The 20,388-nt window shown below is 50.3% G+C and overlaps 1 protein-coding gene across 12 annotated transcripts in view; it reads right to left on the reverse strand.

Moving 5' to 3' along the window:
* The window catches only part of Ccl1 (C-C motif chemokine ligand 1), a 107,830-nt gene that overhangs the window by 70,806 nt on the left and 16,636 nt on the right, over window positions 1–20,388 (reverse strand). For 9 of the 12 annotated variants that reach the window (XR_004516969.1, XR_004516970.1, XR_004516967.1 and 6 more), the window contains exon 1: window positions 14,244–15,186. The exons of 2 other annotated variants lie outside the window; for them this stretch is intronic. The gene's annotated coding sequence lies outside the window, so the exon portion shown is untranslated. Of the gene's footprint in view, window positions 1–6,393; window positions 6,443–14,243; window positions 15,187–20,388 lie in introns of those variants that run through there. One more of the 12 variants, XR_004516964.1, reaches the window with a different exon arrangement.

Genomic DNA, 20,388 nt, shown 5'->3' on the forward strand with positions numbered 1-20,388 from the left:
AACAAAAAAAAAAAAAAAAAACAAGCAATTATGGTGCCTTCTTATCCTTGGTCTGCTCAAGAGAGTACAGAGAGAACCTTGGAAAGCTGCCTGAGTCCAGCAGTGGTGGGGTGGTTCTGGTGGAGGTGGGAGGAGGTTTGGGGAAAGCTTCCTGGAAGAAATGACAGGTGACACTGTGGGCTCAATGGCAAGGTGGGAGAGTTTAAGGTGATGCTGGGAATGGATCTGGGGTGGGAAGGGCAGCACGAATGAGCTGGACGAGACAGCCAGGCCTCCGATGGCAGAGGACACGTCTGCTCTCTGAGGGAGTTTTCCTAGAACCCAAAGGGAATGGGGCACAGGGGCAAGGTTGAAGCCTGAGACTGACCACCTAGGAAATTTGTGCTGCTCATCTAGGTAGCAAAGGCTCCCCAGCAGGTTGGGCTCAGGACCTCTCTGCCACTCCTCAGGGAAATTGCAGCAGGGGGATCCTGGGGACAGGGCATGAAACTTACCCCAAGGCCAATGGGCGCTTCCAGTTTAATCTTAGCTCTGCGGGGGCTCCCTGGGCCAGCCCAGTCCCAGCTACTAATCAGCTGCTGTGGGGATTGATGGCAGCTGCATTGATCTTGCCTCTCTTCGGCTCCTTAAAGAGCTTATTGACTGGAGAGCCTGGGGGTGGGGGCTGTGGACTGGGATGTGCACCGCAGAAATCGCATCCGATCCTCGGAAGGAGGAAGGCAGGCAAGGAATGCATAAGAAGGGAGGGCCCGTGCAGGCCCCACCATCCATGCCCACTGCAAGCTGGCGATTGTGGCTACCAGGCTCCAGCCTCACCTCTTGCTGCCTGCTGCTCCCCTTCTCCACATGCTAGCCACACAGAGATGCCCTTCCTCCTCGCCCCTCTGCCTCTGGATATGCTGTCCCCTCAGAGGAGGATGTAAATCCTACCCCGACTGACCCAGCCTGACCTCTCCCTCCAGGCCCAGCACAGATTCTCTCCACCTGGAAGACTTCTCTGGGGCCCATGCTTATCCCAATGCCAGAACTTTCTCTGCTCCAGCTTACAGGGGACACTGGCAAGGTATCAGATGTGTAAAACTTATCACGCTTTTGGAAACTATCTGCAGCCTCTCCCTCCCCAGAATGTAAGTTCTTCAAAGAATGTATCCTTTGACTCTGTGTCCCAGGCCTGTAGCTGACACGGGACAGATGCTTGGTAAAGCACTCTAAACTGAGTGAATGAACTATGAATGCCACACAAAGTCCTGAACCCTTCCTTCTTTAACCCTGACCCAGCCCAGCCTCCTGAGAATGGTAAAGACTCTGCCTCCTCTAACCTGGATAAGCCCAGCTCAAATCTGGAACAGGGAATATTAGACATGAAAGGAACATAGGCCTCATGCTCCCTAAATTCAATCCTTGGTTTTATAGTTGAGTCACAGGTCCTCCAGAAGGACTGACTCATCCAAATCTCATAAAAGCAGATGGTAGGCTGTATTAGAGCGTACGGAGCTTTCAGCTGGGGCAAGGCTCCTCAAAAGACTGCATATGCTCTGAATCAGATTTAGAGCAGGACACAGAAATTTACAAGATTGGTCTACAGTGGCTGCCCAGAGTCAAATGCAGAATAGTGTGAAAGACCAGTCCAAGCCCTAGAGATCCAAAGTGTCCAGCTGAAGGCCTGAAGCCCATGGCAATGTCCCATGCAAGTCCACATCAGGAAGCCAAGTTATCCAAGACGAGTGACTGAGGGCTCTGCACCAGCAGGTCTAAGGGTCAGTGCTAAAAGCTAAAGAGTCTGCACCAAAAGCCAGGAGAAGCTCCAGGCAAAGGCAAGGACTGGAGCTCCTCTGAGGAGAAAAGCCAAGCTCCTTCAAGGAAAATCAGCTGAAATCCTTCTCTCCCAACCACCTTCTTATACCATTCAGGCAACAATCCTCCTCAGAGTGGGTCTTCCACGCCCAGAACCATGCTGACTCAATTCAGCTGGGCGTTCCCACTCAACTGGACAGTCAGTCTACCACCACCAGGCGGAGGGTCCTCCTTGTGATACTTTATATGGTCCTGGCCATGGGAGAGGAGTGGGGTGTGCAAAGCCCACTGAACCCTTTCAGGGACTCGCACCATCAGTCTGACGTCCTGGGACTGCCTCTGTTTCTTCAGGTTGTTGTGTCAGGGAAGGGGCTGGGGGACTTGAGGTCCTCCCTGTGAAGAGACCCTCTGCTCCCTGTTTGTCTCCCCACTCCAAGAAGTGAGGTGAAGCTGACTCAGAACCAAAGAGACCCCTGGCGCAGAGTGAGGAGTTCAGAAAACAGAAGAAGTGAGAAGCAGAGGCTTTACTTATAATATTGCCAAGGGGGAGGACACTGCCATACAGTGAACTATAGGGCAGGGAAACACTCAAGATGAGCTTCTTGCCCAGTGTCCATACTTATGGGGTCAGCTGATCTCTAAAAATAACCATTTCGCTGATTGGTATAATTTAGGCCAATCAGGGTCTTAGCCTTTGTTTCTGGTACCAGCTAAGGTTCCGGGGGTCTAGGGACACGTAGCAGATGCATGCAGAAGTCCCACAAAGGGCAGCTTCCTTAAGTACATCATGCAATGTAAGGATGCGGTCACCTTTATCATCTCCACCACATTGACCACTCATGTCATGCCCTATGCTGCCTACTTCCCCCTAAATGCCCTATAAGTGGGACTAGGTGAACAGATACCTTTTATCAGGCCCTGGAAGAGAGGTTCCCAGAAAGCCAAAATTCTTTCTTACCCTAACTCATGACGTGATAAAAGGAAAAGTTACTTTTGTCTGCAAACCTCAGTTTCCCAATCATCAAAATGGTGTTAGGAGAGGCGTGTTCTCTAGCAACACCTGCCACTCTTTGAAAACCATCTTCACAAGCTCATGCTACCTGGTATCAATGACAGAGGGCAAGAGGGAGTACAGTGGGATCGGGAGGTCAGGCTGAGAAACATAGCCTGATTGTGTTTGCTTTCTCACTTAAATTAAAAATCAGCATGCCTGCAGAAAAATGCACCATAAATGTGCAGCCCAACAAAAAATGTAAAAACCAAACCATCTGCGTAACCAATGTTTAGATCAAAGAACCAGACCTTCCCAGATCCTCTGAAGCTTCCCTTGGGCTCCTTTCCAGTCACTGCCACCTAAATCCACTATGCAGACTTAGAACTCCATAGATTAACTTTGCCTCTTTTTGCACTTAATATAAATGGAAGCTTACAACTGTACTTCTTTTGTGTCTGCCTTCTTTTGTACATCTTGCTTCTGTGATTCACCCATAATGTTAGTGTCACTGCTGAGGGGCCCTTCTCATTGTAATGTAGCATTCCATTGTGTGAATACACCATAATTTATTTATCCATTCGACTATTGATGGGCATCTGGGTAGCTTCCAGTTTGGAGCTATTACAGAAACTATTAAAATAGCCTGTTTTTAAGATTTTTAAACAACCACTTTAGAAGACATATGCTTAAAAATGGTGGGGAAGAAAATAATTATGCATTTATTCCCTCATTTCATAAACATCTATTAAGCACCCAGTGTGTCCTGGAATGATCTTCTCCCTTTCCTAAATTTGGCCTTTATAGTCCAAGTGACATCCTATTTCTTCTAGAAAATATTTTAGCATTGCTTCTCACCCACAGTAATGTTCCCTGCCCTCTGCGGACTCAAGGTAGGTCTTGCCAAGGACCAGAGAAAGTCGCTAAGCTCACACCACTGGCTTAGCCCTGCTCCTTCTCTGTGCTTGTTTACAGGTAGGTACTCCTGGAGAGGGGGTGATGGGTCTCATATTCCTCTCCTTCCCACAGTGGCATGTACAACATTAGGTACATTATAAAACTCAGCAAAAAGTCACTGGACTTAACTAGGTCTCTGCTGTGGAAGGGTAGAACAAATGCAGGCTTAGATCTAGAAGGGTTTAGATCTAGAATGTGCCCCCAAAGCCCCATATGTTTAAAGGCAGGGCTGTGGACCATGGGAGCAATATACTCATCAGTGGAGTAATCTACTCATGTATTCCTAACTGAATGGACATTTAAGAGTTAGGGCCTGGTCAAAAGAGGCAGGCCACCGGAGGTGTGACTTGGAAGGATGTATCTCCCTCCCTGGCTTCTCTTCCCTCTTGCTTCCTGGCCCACACAACAGACCCTTCTGTTATTCCCTTTTTGCATTTAAACCTGACAACCTTGGGCTGAAACTTCTGAAGCTGGGGGCCCCAATGAACTTCTTCTCTAAGTTGTAGGTGTCGAGTGTTGTGTTTCAAAGATGAGCAAGTGGCCAAGACAGCAGGAAGACTCTCTCCACTCACACTTCAAAGATAATGTTTATATACAAAACATGGAAAAGATTTGCACTAAACATAGGGGAAGCTCATGGACCACATTGGATGGATAAATGAATTGCAATAGCCTTGAAAGCCAAAATAGCATAAGCAGCCATGGTTCATCTTCACCTCAGTCTATAGTCATTAGTGCAAATAATCATAAACAGTTCGGTAGATACTGAAGTTTTGAAAAGTATAAATTTCAACTCCACGGGTTGATAATCCTATTAGCTCCTCTCAAGGAGCTGGAGCCAAGTCTTACGGTAAGGTCTAACAGTGATACAAACTCCAGTGTCACCAGAATTTCAGACATGTTCACATTCCATTTTCATTTCCCCATGGGCTCCTACTAATCTCCAAATTCTGCCTAGCATAGTTGAAAAATATAATCTTTAAAGCCAGATTTAAAGTCAGACTTGAGATTTAATTTCCAACTCCTACTTATAACTATGGCTTTGGGAAAATTACTCAATCTCTCTAAACTTGAATTTCTTTTATTGGTAAATAATTATTATAATATTTCTTTATTTCAGGTATAATTTTTCAGTTCTAAAGTGTTCATTTAATTATGTTTAGTGATTTCTTTCATTTGCTGAAGTTAATTCTACCTTTATATTCATTGTGAGCATATTTTTCTGTACATTCTTAAGCATAGAGATAAAAGCAGTTATTTCTACTATAAGAGTTGCTTTACAACAGCCTCAATTTATTATTTTCTATGGGTCAAGCTCTCCCATTTCTCCCTTTGTCTAGTAATTTTGGGCTGTATTCTGGATATGTTAAATGATATGTCAGAGAGACTTTGGATTCTGTATGCTACAATAAAGAATATTAGCATTTGTTTCAACAGTTAACTTTACTGAACCCTCACTGCAAACTGCCACCCTTTCAATGGATGGCTGCTGAAATTCAATCCCTTTAGTCACAGCTGGGAAACTTTGTTAGCCAGTTCCTTAGAAGAGTTTGTGCACAGAATCTAAGGCTCCTCTTTCTGGTTTTCTCCTTTCTAGGTTTTCTTTTATACTTTCCAAGTGCCATATCATCCTTGAAATTTATTCTGTGGTTCATCAGAGCTGCTTAGCTGGGATCAGAAGCAGAAACTCCTAGACTCCCTCTCTAAAGCGCTGTGTGGAAGGCTGTAATAGATAAGACTGGAGGAAGCTAGTGGGAGATGCTAAATAAAGTCGCCTATCCACACTGTCCTCCCAGGCCTTGGTTTCTATGCCTGAAATCATCCTTCCACAAATTTGGAGTGATTTGTCGTTCTTGAAGCCCTTCCACTTGCGTCACATTATTCCACCCTTACAAAAATCCCTGAGGGATTTTCAGGGTGGGCATCATTCCCTCTATAGAAGAGAAAAGTAAGGTTCCCAGGAGTCATGGGACTTGCCCAAGGCCACAAAGTTAACCCACAGCAAAGGCAAGACCAGACCCTGTGCTTCCTGATGTCTCTGTTTGCCAATATCTGTTGGCATCGAGCATGAGCAAAGCCAATGAGTTAGCAGCCCAGGTAGGCAGCGCAAAGGGTTTCCACCTCATACAGTCTGCCCTTACCTCCAGAGGAGCCTGCCTGCAATATGTCTTTCTGGGCCTATCCCTGCTCTAGATGTGAAAGTCCTGCAGCCTGCAGAGTCAAGTGCTGAGAGATCAGAACACTTTAGTGAGTCTGGGCCAGGTGCCCCCCAGGTCCCCTACATTGACAATGAGCCCGGCCAGGAGCAATGTGTTGTCATGTCGTCAGCATTGCCTCTCAACTTGTGTGCCTTGGGACATGAAAACTGGTTTTCCAACCTTCTAAGTGGGAAAAATACCTATTCGGTCAGCTTTATAAAATAATGAGATGATGTGCAGGACATATAAGAGTACTTTATAAAGTCAACAGTGTGTGCCTGCAGGACAGAACCACCAGGACTCCAAGCCTTCAGCCTCTCAGAGCAACATAAGACACCTCCCTGGCTGCAGCACAGTGACAGGCATCCTATGCAAGGGCAAGTTCAACACCAGAGCTTGGAGTCTGACCACAATGCCTTCCAATCTCTGCTGCTCCGCTTCCTAACAACGCACCTCGGGGTAAACTGCTCCACTTCTCTGAACCTCAGTTTCCTTACCTGAAAAATGAGAATAATAATTATAACAGTAGGAAGAGTAAATAAATCATAAGGTTATTATGAGGATTAAATGTGATTATGTATGTTAAGCGCTTTGCATAGTGTCTGGCATATGGTAAGTATTCAATAAATAATAGCTGGTAATAAAGATGGCAAACGTTACCTGTGGGTGTGCTTCTCAGCAGCGGCTCTGAGTAGCCTGCCTATCAGCATGGAAAGACTGGACTCTCATGCCCAGGGTTGCCTGTGACCTGTTGTGCAACCTCTGAACCCAAGAAATTTGCTCTCATTCCTGGACCTCAGCTCCTCCTCTCAGACATCTGTAGTTACATTACAGCAGACCCTTCAGGTTGCACATGTGACCACTGAGCTGATCCTAAGTCCTCTTAGGTGGGGGTGGGAGGGATGGGTGGTAATCTCAGATGCCTACAGGGACAGGAAGGTGGCCAGACTGCGCTGAACCCAGGAAATGTGGACTGCAGGAAAGCCCAGGAGAGGATAGACTTTCCATACAGAAGTGAGAAAGGACACACTGGGGGAACACAGAGCCAACCCCAGCTATGCTAGGGGATCAGAGGCTCCCACAGTGGAAGCTGGGATTTCAGCCACAAATTAAACCTACTCAGGCCTCCACGCAAAGCCTCCTTTCCCCTCCTCTTTGGATGGGAATAGGTTTCAGTTCCCTTCTGAAATGAGCTCATTCCTGGGCCTGGCCCAATAAGGCCTTGCCTAGCACTTCCCGCTCCTCCCTCGCTCTCCACATCCTACAGCTAGTGGTAGTAGTCAGAGGGGAGCTGCAGCCTGGCTTTGCCCTTCCCTGCTCTGCAGCCCTGGATACCTCACTCTAACCGTTCCCGGACCAGTCACAGTGTTGTCACAGGTAGAGGCCTGAGAACGGCACGTCACTCATTTACAGAGTTCTTCCTTTTACCCAAGGACAAATGGCATCGACTTTCAGCCAAGGCCTGGCTAAAGCAGAGCTTTTCAAAGTTAAGGGAGGACCTCCTTCAAATGCAGACATTGACTTGCTAGGTTTCACTGAGGGCTGAAAATCTGCAATTCTAACCAGATCTCCAGGGCTGCTGAAGCTGGTGGACTGTGGTCCACAAACAGATGCTAGCATGACCATTCTGGGCCGGGTGTGCCCTGGCCCTCTCGGAGTTCGGTCTACTGGGCAATGTGGAAGGAAGAAATTGCACACTCAGTAGATGCCAGGGCCATGCTCATAAGAGCAGTGGACTTGGGGGCTATGGAAGGAAAAGAGAGGCACCTACACCAGCCTTCCCAGAAAAGATGAGAAGTGGAGGAGGTAGTCAGGTCAAGGGGGAAGGGTGGTGGGAGGCTGTCAGAGACAGCCTGTGGGAGGGCCCTCCGGCCAGCACTAGGCAGGCAGAAAGAGTTTGTCTAGCCAAACTGAGGAGCCACAGAGGAGCAAGGGAACAGGAAACCGCAAAGGCAAGCAGGAGCCAGATTGTGATGGGCTCAGCCACACCTCTGAGCGTGATTAGGTACCTGGCAGTGGGCCTTTGAAAGACTGGAGCAAAGATGTGGGAGTTTGAAAAGCTCCCTCAGGCTACTTCAGTGACCCTCTAGGCTCATCCCAGCTGGACTCTGCAAGCAGAGACAAAAGCATCCTACACGTTCCCCCTTCTCTGCTTCTTGCTGTGCCCCAGTGTCATCACCACTGCCACAGCCACAACACATGCACCAGCCTAGGAGCTGCAAGCTGGCAGCTAAACATGACCCTGAGGCCTCAAGTGCTGCCCCTCGCCTATCCAAGCATACAGGGCCTCAGAAGTCAGCCTCGGCCTCAGAAAGAAACAGAAAAAGACTGACCAGTCATTTCAAGGGCACATTCCTGCCCCAGTCTTTCCAAGCTCAAAAAAAGTAAAAGTTCCTCAGCCGGAGCCCCAAAGGACCCTGTGAGTCTTTCACTTACTGAATGAAGGCATCTGGGGTACATTGCAAGATGGAGGAACAAACAGAGTTGAGGACAAGGGTGGGTAATGTTCTACCCATCCTAGTGAGGCACCACACTTGGACCACTGGGGAGACTTGAGCCCCTTCTGGAAGGCCATGCTGCTGCACAGCCACTCCCCGCTCAGGTACCCAGTGCACCTAAGCCAGAAGGGGAAAAGCAGCTACCCCTGGGATAGGATCCACTAGTGAGTCCCCCTTCCTGGTTGTTCTTGGCATGAAGGCTGGCAGTCAAGGAGGCTGTTGAGTCATGCATGTGATTTGTTGTGTCTCTTGCATAACGAGGGAGTTGAGCTAAATGTTGCCAACATGCAGGCATCCAACTCTGGAATTCTGTAAAAAGTCTCAGACCCTGCATGCTCCATCCCATGGGGAAACACATCTTTTATCCTATCGCATAATTGTCCTGTTCTTGGCCTCTGGACAGTGTGTGAGTCTTGGGCTGTACCTGTAGGTGTGTGGTCTCTTCCCTGGCACAAGAGGTGCTCTGGACAGTGAGGGGAGCAGCAAGAACATTGGGTGTGAAGCAAGATGACTGATTCCTGGCTCTACCATTTACCTGCCCCACCATGTCGAGCGAGGTCTCAGATTCTCTGATCCTCAGTTTCTGCATCTGTGACATGCAGATTAGACTTCTATCTCCTTCAGTGGGGGCTACGGGCATGCTGGGCACTGAGAACATGGGACACACTAGACAGACCTGCAAAAAGAATTGCATTATTTCCCAGGTGTTCTGGTCTGGATACTGGCAGCCCTACTGTGGACATGTTGGTCCATCCAGGTCAAGGCTGTCCCATGCCAAGCCCTAAATTCCCAGTTTCTTTCTAATAGCTTCTATTGAGTAGAGGTGAGAACATTTACTTTAAAACCAAGAGTTACCCTTTCTTCAAATCCCGGCTGTCCTACTGAATAGGTGACCTCAGACAATTCGCCTTTCTTTCCTATGCCTGTTCAAACTGGAAATATCCACCTGTGGAATAGTTGTGAGTATTGAATGAGGCATCATCAGCAAAATACTCAGCACATAGTAGGCATGCAGCAAACTTCCATTCCTTCCCCAGGACAATGTATTAAATATATGTAAACCCATGTTTCTGTCAGAAAGTCACCCTGGCAGGAAGTAAACCTGACCCAGAAGCAAGAACATGCTCTTCCACTGCAACCTAGCTCACCCTTGGCAAAGGGACCTTCTGCCTCACATCTGCCCTTGTCCTCCTCCCACCCACATCCCCATGTTATCTGGTCAATCAGCAAATGTTGAGTGACCCCCATAGTGTGAGCGAGGGAGATGGGAGTGTGGGAAGGCAGTTGTGGGAGTCATACACGCAAGGCTGACAATCTTTGTGGGCTACTCAGACACACAGCAGCTCAAATCATGAGATGAGAGTCATCTGAGTATCCTGTCCCATACCAGGCCTCTCTCTGAGGACTGCAAGACATCACCAACAGTGTAAAATATACCTGGTAACATCAGCCTCGGCGAGGAAGAAGCCCCCTCGGTTGTCAGTGTCAGTGAGACTGGAGGAAACCCCCATCCTGGCATCAAGGAACGTGGCTCAGCTTGTTTGTTGGGAGCCACTGGCTAGTTGTCCTTGCCTGCAGGTCTGAAGGGCAAATGGGCATCAAACTATTTCAGAGTTCTTTGGATAAAAGCCACCAGATCTGGGTTCAAGTCTTACTTCTGGGACCCTGCCCTTGGGCAAACTAAGCCACCTCTCTGACCTCTTCTTTTTGTCTTAGATCTAATGGGATAGGAATTCCCAGTTTGTTCTCCACAGGACTCCTGGAGAATTAAATGAAAGGACACTGGGATTCACACTGGACCTGGGAGTCTTTGTAACTGAGTGGAGAAACTGGTTAGATCACTGTTAGCATGGCTGCTAGGGGCCCTCTTATCCCAGGAGACCAGAGGAAGGCTGGACCAGGCTGCTGGGGAGCTGGTGAAGGACAAGGGGCAACAGGGCCTGGTTTACAGCCACAGTTCAGGGCTGGAGCCATGGTTTCCTGAAGACAAGTGCCACAGACCTGAGCCCTGCTCTGGAGTCACCTACTCTCTCAGGGGACGCAAAGTGACCTCCATACCCTTACCCAGAATGAACTAGCTCTGTTTTCACCCACCTGTCAGTCCCCGAATACCTCTCCCCCTCCCACTTTAGCCCCCGCTGTCCTAAACGTGCCCCCACCCCAAATGCTGAGCTCCACTTCCCTTCCCTGGGGTACCCAGGTGAGGTGGCCTGACCCAACCCTTGGGGACTCCAGCAGGGGCGCTGGAGCTGCCAAGTGAGTAGGCCTGGCCTAAAGCCCCTGCCTCCTCCTCGCGGGACCCTCCCCAAAATAATATTCAGTGTTTCCTCCCTCACCTGCTGGGTAATTAAGCATCCTTGTCCTCAGTCCCCTTCCTAATTATTCATTGTGAGTCATTAATGTGCTTCGACAGAACTGCAGAAACTTGACGGCTCCAACCTGGCCTCTGAGGTCTTTCTCAGGGCTTAGCCGCCTCCTATCCTGTTGCTCCCAGCCGAGGTGTCACCAGGTTTCCTCTTCCTGGTAGTCACTGTTTTCAGCTGTGCCTCTCCCTCCCCTCTTTCTGCAGGACGGAGCAGGGGCCATATATTGGCCAGCTCTGGACCCCCATTCTTTGCCCTTTCCCCAGCAAATACTAGGTGCTCGTGCTCAGTAAACATTTGCTCAGTGAGTAAATGAATGAATGACATTTCACAGATAAATGCATCCTATTTCACCCCCACAGTTTTCAACAGTGATGTTTTCTGGCATTTATGATGGGTGTGGTAGTCAAATTATTTAACAACCAGTGTTAGAGCAGGGCCCTGACGCAGGAGCTGAAAGAAGGGATCCTAGGCAGCAGGTACTGTTTCCAGAACTCTGGGAAGTCTTTCTTTAGCAGCAGGGGTGGAAGACCTGCAGTATTTCAACACCATTCTGGTGCACAAAGCTAAACAGAAGGCGTGAGTCGATGTGTTTCGGTATCTCCAGGTCACTCTGGATCTGGCCTCCACCTGCCCTGTCCCACCTCCCATTCTGTCCTCCTCTCCTCTGTAGTGAGGCTGGGAGGGTTATTTCCTGAGAAACACACTGGGGAGCAGCCCTGGGGCTGATAGGAAGAGAATAGTCCTACCTGTCCAAGTTGCAGTCAGGACTCGGACAGCTGCCTAGGAGGAAGGGGCCGGATGTTCCTCCAGCAGTGACACTAGGCCGTCCTGTGTGGGTCCCAGGCAGCTCAGCCCTACTGGGGGAGCTGGAGGAAGCAAGAAGGTAATTCTCCAGCCCTTTGCCTGAGGACTCGGGACTTTAGAAGACAGTCCCACCCTGACCTTGAGCTATTGTGTTGCCTTGAACTAGCTGTTTGCTCTTTGGGCTTTGGTTGTACCAAGTGGAAGAAAAATCAATCCAGATCAGTAAGTCGGAAGCCAGGAAGACTGATCTTCTGACTTGGTCACCCAAAGCAGAAGAAAAAATTTGGCTTTGACTCTTAGCCCAGTTTACTCCCAGTGTTAATCTAGCTTTTTGGACGAGAGCAGGTCATGTGGAGGGAAAAATGTCTTTTCAGAAAATACGGTATTGACACTAGTCTCTACAAACAGATGAGGCACCCTTCATTCACCTTTTCCACTTTAGTGGCGGAGAAACAAGAGGGACCCGTGAGAACACCCCAGGATTTCACACTAGTCCTGGAGCCCTGGTCTGCCCTCTCCTTCCATGGTACAGAACCAGTGGCGAAAAGTGAAGGTGCTTTGCTGCTTCATGTCCTTTCTCCCTCCATCCAGCCCTGCTCCACCTCCACATGCCTCCACTCTCCTGGGGACCTCTGCTGGGCCACGTATGGTGCAGGCTTCCTAGCAGCAGAAGTGATGTAAGAGTGGCCCTCCAACCTGGGGTTCCAGCAGGACTCATTCAGCTGGTTTAGGGAATGGTGAGCCTGAGGTGTCAGAAGGTAAGCAGAGGTGACGGCAAGGGTGAAACTTCAGAAGAAAGGGACATGCATGCTGAACCTTCTGGGGTCTCCCTGAGCACATGTGGGACCCAGTGACAAATTCTTGGAGAGATCTGGACAGGCAGCGAGGAGGTGACCCCACCATGGGCAGAATGGTTCTTCCCAAGAAGGCTGGCAGAGCCAGCTGATGCAGGCAAGCCATGCCTCTCCCTGACACTGGGTTCAGCAGCATGGCTGAGGGCGACCAAACCCTTCTGAGATGGGGTAAGATTTCTCTGGAGTCTGCGGTGGAGTAGAACCCCAGGTAGATAGGTTAAGGAAAGCAGAGGTGTCACTTCAAGGACGTAATGGTCAAGATACATTTTGATTTTAAAAGTCAACATACTGGGTGAGGTAGTACATATCTGTAATCCTAGCTACTCAGAAAGCTGAGGCAGGAGGATTGTGAGAGTTTGAGGCCAGTCTGGGAAACTTAGCAAGACCCTGTCTCACAAAATTAAAAATATAAAGGTCTGGGGATATAGTTCAGTGGTAGAGCGCCTCTGGGTTTGACCCCTTGAAATCACCAAAAACTAAAGGGGGAAAAAGGAGTGAGTAAGAGGGATAGGCAGAAGAGGAGGAGAAGAGAAAGAGGGAGAGACGCGGGAAGGAGGAAAGAGCAAAAGAAAGACCACACCCTCACCACCTCAGGCCACTCATAGGAGCTGTGACTTAAATGCCAAGGAGGTACTGTCACCTGCTGCTCTGTCACACCGCCAGAATCTCATTCTACTACTTAGGGAAGGCTCTTCCCCCCTTTGAAGGTGTCCCTCTTCCGGAGGGTTGGGGCCTTAAGCCCCAATCACAGCCAGAGTAGCCCGGCTGCTCCCCTGTGGGCAAAGCCCCAGGGACCCTGAGCTGTCTGTCGATCCATGCATGTCAGAAGAGAGAGAGAAAGGAGAACAGAATGGAGAGGAACGGGCTGCTCAAAGCTGTGTTTGCTCCTCGCAGCAACTCTGAAAGCTAGGAATGATTTTATTCACTTTACAGTCAAGAAAAATGAAGTGCAGAAAGGTGAACAGGTTTCCTAAGATCGCATTAGCGAAGATCGAGTTGTCCTTTTCATGTGAGCTATCACCTAAGAGATTTCAGGTTTTGATTCCTCGTAAAGCAATCGATGCACACAGACTTGCTATAGAGGGTTTCTTTTTCTTTAGATCTTTTCTAGTCTTGCCCACATCTAATTCTACAAGAAGTTTTAGCAGTCTTCCCAAAGAATAAATTAATTACCATAGAAACATAACTTTTCTGCACTCGTTTAATTGGCGTATGTTATATTCAATTAAATTACCTATTTGCAGTGACAAATGCATCGGACATGAACAGGTTTGGGAACATGAACACTGTGACACACACAATATGGGGAAAGGAAAAAGGACCATCTGGTCACCCAGCGTTCCCAGGCCAAGGGTGTAGTGTGTTCCTCTGACAGAGGGAGGACAAGGGTCAATTGATTGGGCCCATCAGATAAGAAGGTAAGTAAAAAGAGTCTCTTGGTGAGCAGATTTGTTCTTTCCACCATGCTACACAGCCCCATATTTCCAGGTGCTTACTTGCACCAGCCCTCTATGAACCTGAACTCTTAGGAGCGGCCATTAGGTTATTAGTAAGTTATTTCCCTCAGCCCTTAGCTTCCCCGGTCTTTACCCTATCATCTCTCCAAATTCCTCTCCCAAGAAACAGGTGATCCTCGGTAGGGACAATGAATACTAGGGAGGCTTGGGACTACCGGGAAGAGCTGCAGCTCCCCGGCCAACCCTTCCAACCAGGTCTTCCCCTTCTGCCTACTCAGGCCGACAGCAAACTGCCCCTGTCCCCTGAGCCACTCCAGAACTCACTGTGCTCATCTGCCAGCAGGAGAATCAAGCCGACGCTGCCGTGGATCCATGAGGGTCAGAGGGAGGGCACAGAGCTGGGCACAAAGGAAGTGCTTCAAGATGACGATTCTCTCCTCTTCCCATGCTCCTCTTCAGAGAAAAAGACATCTAGACTCTTAGGGTGGGAGGGAATCTTGGAGAAGAGCATTCAGTATAATGCTTCCAAACAATGTTGGCTCCTTCCATCAGATGGAAACGAGCAGCTTGAGAAAATGGGTTCATCAGGGAAACTTGAGAAATACCTGATCAGACAAAGCTCATCAAGTGTCTGTGTGTGGAAGTGGAAAGATTCAGAGCCTTAGGGAAGAGAGTGAGTTCTCCCCAACTGCTGCTCCCTGAGACAGCTTGCCAGCATGGCCTTCTTGGGAACCCTCTTCATAAAGCCCCCATCTGGCCTACTGCTGCCATCTTACTGAAAATGAAAGTGGAATGAGGAGCTGAAAAGGGAAAGAAATGGTCTAAAGGCACCCAGTCTAAATGGGAAGCACTTTCCCAGGGTGTTCGTTCCACCCTGGTTCCCCTCCTGCATCCCCTCCAACCTAAAGCCTCATCTGTCCCTGAAGCTGTGCGAAGAGAGGGACCAGGAGAAGCCAGCAGGATGAGGTCTCTGCAAAGACTGCCAGTCCCAAAGGCTGGGAATCTCCAGGAACCAACTTGGTGTCTTCTTGTCACAAGCCTCAGGCCCAAAAGCAGTCCTTCAGGCCCCTGAGTATTTGTGCATCTTGCTCAGAGTTCTTGATCTCCAGTCCCCAGGGCTCCCTGGCTAGCCTCAAGCCAGATCTCAGTCCCTCTCCACCCTAGAAAAACTGTCCACAGCCGTATTCATGGTGGCAGAGGGAGCTGTGGCTGGTTGGTTTCGATCAGCATTCTTGGTAGATAGCTGGTTGGCAGAGGAGGAGGAAGAAGAGGAAAAGGAGAAGGAATAAGAGGAAGAGAGAGAGACAGAGAAGGAAGAGGAGGAAGAAGAAAAGCAGGAGAAGGAGGAGGAGGGCTGAGGTCCAGTTTCTGAGGGCTTCCTGACAATGCAGTTTCAACCCCGTTCTGTCTGACTCCCTGAACTGTGGCTCCCCATGGTGGCGACAAGAAGTGACCTCCAGTTGACACTGGGCAGGGATGCGAAGTTGGCAAAACCCAGCATCACCCCATTGCCCATTCACCTCTGCATGCAGGGCTGCTCCCACCTCAGCATCCCAGTCTCAAGCCTGAGCACATAGAGCGGTCCCTTGGGCCTCCTTGCTTCCAACACCTGGCTAGCCTCAAGCCAGATCTCAGTCCCTCTCCACCCTAGAAAAACTGTCCACAGCCGTATTCATGGTGGCAGAGGGAGCTGTGGCTGGTTGGTTTCGATCAGCATTCTTGGTAGATAGCTGGTTGGCAGAGGAGGAGGAAGAAGAGGAAAAGGAGAAGGAATAAGAGGAAGAGAGAGAGACAGAGAAGAAGAAGACAGAGGAGGAAGAAGAAAGCAGGAGAAGGAGGAGGAGGGCTGAGGTCCAGTTTCTGAGGGCTTCCTGACAAAGCAGTTTCAACCCCTTTCTGTCTGACTCCCTGAACTGTGGCTCCCCATGGTGGCGACAAGAAGTGACCTGCAGTTGACACTGGGCAGGGATGCGAAGTTGGCAAAAACCAGCATCACCCCATTGCCCATTCACCTCTGCATGCAGGGCTGCTCCCACCTCAGCATCCCAGTCTCAAGCCTGAGCACATAGAGCGGTCCCTTGGGCCTCCTTGCTTCCAACACCCTCCCTGCCCCTCCAGAGCCTCTTCCCTGAGACCACACGGGTGCTTCCTGATGGGCCACAGCCACAGCACCCCACACCCACCTCCCCATCTCCCTCCGGCCAAGCCTACACTTTGCAAAGGATCTGATTGTGGCCAACAGTGTGGGGCCAACTGCTGCTGTAGCTTGCGGAAGGGGATGGCCCAGGGAAGAAACTGGGTGGCTGCCATCCAAGGAAGCTTGATAAGTTCCCCCCATTCTGCCTCTTCAAGGAAGCTGCCTTGCCCCTCCCCAGCTCAGGGCTGCCTTCTGTGCTCCCAGAGCCCCCAGCTTTGGCCAGCAAATCACTCGCCACATTATTAGAATTGTTGATGTTTGTCTGTCTCCTCCACTTGGCTGGGATCTCCAGAGCTGGGGCTAAGCCTCCTGCAACTTTACATCCCCAGTGTGACATGTGCAGGGTCACTGAGCAGGTGGCTGGCATCCCACATGCTGTTGTTATTAGAACATCTTGATCAAAGGAGAGAGTGTATCTTTTTCAAATAACCTATGGACAGCCGGGGGCGGGGGTAAAAATAAACCTCTCCAAAGGCCACAGAGGATGAGAGATGTGTGGTCAGAAGGGCCTGGCAGGCCAAGGCGGGCCAGCACTGGCTAGACAAGCTGGTCTGAGACTCTGAAACTCCATGTTCCAATTCACTTTGGCAACCCCTGGCTGCTTGTCGTGCCAGGGAAGTTATTGACATTGAAATTGAAATTGAAATTGAGTTAGGAGAGGGGAGGGCAGCCTGCGGGAGCCATGCAAATCAGGGTGAGGGAGAATGGAGACATTCCTATTCTGGGAAGCCCTTTGTTACCCCATGTTCCCTGCTCCTGATTATTCATAACCTGTTGCCATAAATTGGCCTTTCCTCTCTCCCCAGCACATAGGCCACGGACAGGCCAGAGGGTCACTGATTCCTAATAATGGCTCTGTTTGGGAGCATCTCCTATGTGCCAGGCAGTGTGCAAAATTTTTACCTGGGTTACCTACAAAGGACATCACATAAATGTCTGCTCCACTTGACCTCTCCAGTTTGACTCCCCTTGGCAACCCTGACAAGTGGGTGGCCAGCCCATAATTGAATGACTTCGGTGACAGGGAGATCACTACCTTACTAACAGCCCATTTTGTTTGTTGGACAGCTCCATTGTTACAAAGGTTCTTCCTGAATGGAAAATGTACCTCTCCATTGGTTGCCATGGGTACTGTCCCTCCTCCACTCTTCCCCTCCCCGCAAAGCCTCCACAGGGACACTCCTGTCTGTGGTCAGGAATGCAGACAGGGAGCACTTCATTGTGGCAGGGATGGTGCCCAGGCACTCCCTTGAGGTCGGGGAGACCTGGAGTGACCCTGTCTCAAAGGGGACAACCCAGCTGCCAGCCCTCTGTGTGCTCACGTGTTCCGTCCCCCTGTATGTGTTCTCCTGTCTGTCACTCTCTCATTCTCATTTGTCACTTCTCTGTCACTCACACATCATAAGATGGAGCCCAGGTGCAAGAAAATCAGCTGCAGTCAGAGCAATGAGAAGCCAGATCACAGCAGACTGACAGACGGACAGGATATCAGGCAGGCTTCAGCAAAAATGCAGGCAGCAGGGAGGGATCAAGACTTATGGGGTGGAAGGATAGGGGGAGGGTAATAAGGGAAAAGAAAAAACACGAGAAAATGAAAACTGGAAAAAAGGTGTTTGTAAATGGGGAGGAGAGGAGGGGGTGAAGGGAGGGCAGGGACAAGAGGAAAAAATGAGAACCAAGACCTGTCATGTAAAGGTACAAGATCCCAGTGATGAATGTAACTGTACTGTATACCTAAAATATACCAATAAACCCAATGAGACAAAAAGACATGTGGAGTGTCCCATTAGGACAGATGGGCAGACACTTGGGACAGACAGACAGAGCCAGGCCTTAGGCAAGAAAGAAGCCAGCCAGATAGGCAGGCTTGTACCTCTGAAGACCCAGTCTGCCTAATGGCCTCTAAGCCCTTCATGGGGCATGAGTTCCTAGGAGGCTCTGAGCCTTGACCACACCCACACAGCCAGTTTCCCCACCCCACTGAAGAGCCTGCATCTCCTTCCATCCTCTCCTTGTTCCCCTCAACTGGCCCCTACATCCCCAGCCTTATGAGGCCCTCATCATAGAGCCAGGGAAGGAGCCAGAAGGGGGTCTACATCTCCTTCTGGAAACTACCACAGACTGGCCATTGAGAGCATATTCTTTAGATGGGGGTGGGGGGGCAAAAGAGAAATGAGTGTATATTATTTGCCCACTTGAGGGAACGGAAAGTCAGAAAAGTAAAATGACATCCCCACAGCCCTTCAGCTAATAAGGGGAAGAGGTAAGATTTGAACCCTGGCCCAAGAGACTTCAAGGTTCACGTGCTTCTCTCCACTCCTGTCCCATCTCCAGAGGACATACACACCTCACCTGGCTCTATGAACTCAGATTCCCTCTGTTTTTCAGGAGGATGAGGTAGTTGTGAGAAGACTGAATGATTTGTCTCCTGAAAGGAAGTTCCCACTGGAGGAGGCTGTGAATAGGCCCAGAAATAGCAGATGATGTCAGCCAGGGCATCCCCCTCCCCGGGCCCTTGGCATCATCCCCGTGGGACTGTCACCAGAATTGATGCACTAACAATTACAGAGATTGGGTTTGCCCTTCCCTGGCTGGGCCTGCTCACACGTCATCCCGCTACTCAGGGAACACCTGTCCGTCTGACCAGCAGCCTCGTCGTCACGTCTGCCTCCTCTCCTTCCACAGCTTGGACAGTAGGAGGCAATCTCGTATTCCAGACGTGCTGGCACATCACCTGCACCGTGTGGTTCTGTCCTGAGCCGCCGGCCAGCCCTGGACCTCCTCACACGTCACGCTTCCAAGTCCACTTTTCATCTCCCCAGGGCCTCACACCCAGATTCATTTCTGTCGTGTATGGCCTCACCTCTGGCTCAGACCCCACTCTGGGCCCTCAAGCCTCGTGCCTCTTGCCTGACCTTGACGTAGATTCTTCCTCTGGCTGGGCTGTCATGGTGCTCGAGATGAACACAGCTGTGCGCTGCAGCCGACCGCTACTGGCTCAATATCTGGCACATCACCTGCACCGTGTGGTTCTGTCCTGAGCCGCCGGCCAGCCCTGGACCTCCTCACACGTCACGCGTCCAAGTCCACGTTTCATCTCCCCAGGGCCTCACACCCAGATTCATTGCTGTCGTGTACGGCCTCACCTCTGGCTCAGACCCCACTCTGGGCCCTCAAGCCTGTGCCTCTGGCCTGACCTTGACGTAGATTCTTCCACCTGCACCGTGTGGTTCTGTCCTGAGCCGCCGGCCAGCCCTGGACCTCCTCACACGTCACGCGTCCAAGTCCACGTTTCATCTCCCCAGGGCCTCACACCCAGATTCATTGCTGTCGTGTACGGCCTCACCTCTGGCTCAGACCCCACTCTGGGCCCTCAAGCCTGTGCCTCTGGCCTGACCTTGACGTAGATTCTTCCTCTGGCTGGGCTGTCATGGTGCTCGACATGAAGACAGCTGTGCGCTGCAGCCAACCGCTACTGGCTCCATGAGAGCAGATTCTGCACATCTTTTCTAGCTCTGCGTTCAGCGGTTTGAATCAGTCATGGCAGGAGCGTTTACACCAGAGAAATCGGCAAACGCCATGAGCAGGGGCCTTGTTCCTGCAGGCAGCAACTGTTGAGCATTCTACCTCTGGCAGAGGGTTTGTCCACCTGACGCTGGCCATGGGACTCCACAGTGCAGCAGAAAGGACGGTGGCCCCCCTATTCTCCCATCCCCGCCACCAGAGTCCAAACCAAACAACCTGAGCCCATTCAACATGGGGAAGAATTAAAGCTGGAAAGGATCTTCCCCAAAGTCATTTAGGGGGTAAAGAGCAGGCCCAGTACTGGGCTCTGTGGCCTGGGATGTCACTCTAATGACAAAGTGTTTTAGCCCCCTCTGGGCTATCCTCAGAGCAGCTAGGGCCTGCCCCTCAGTTCAGGTCTCAGGAATGGCAAGCTCAATGTGTCTTAGACTCAGAGGAGACCTCTTGGGAGAGTGGAGCTGGCACAGCATAAGGGAAGCCTTGGCATGGTGGGGAGTGGTCCTCTTCTGTGCCACAGCCAGGAGCAAGGTTTCTAACCTGCATCCTCACATCCCTCTGCTGAGGGAGCACTAGCAAGGACAGTGTCACCCCTCCTGGTCCACGTGGTGTGTGATCCAGAGCTTAAGGACAGATGAGGGAGATGGCTATGGGCTCCAATGAGATGCATGCAGCCACCCCACAGTGTACTAGGTGCGGTATCCACCTCATTAGAAGAAGTGCTGGCAGGAGAGCTATAGGGGAAATTAA

Source organism: Fukomys damarensis, unplaced genomic scaffold, assembly GCF_012274545.1.
Source record: "Fukomys damarensis isolate Sample0158 unplaced genomic scaffold, DMR_v1.0_HiC HiC_scaffold_13, whole genome shotgun sequence".
NCBI lineage: Eukaryota > Metazoa > Chordata > Mammalia > Rodentia > Bathyergidae > Fukomys > Fukomys damarensis.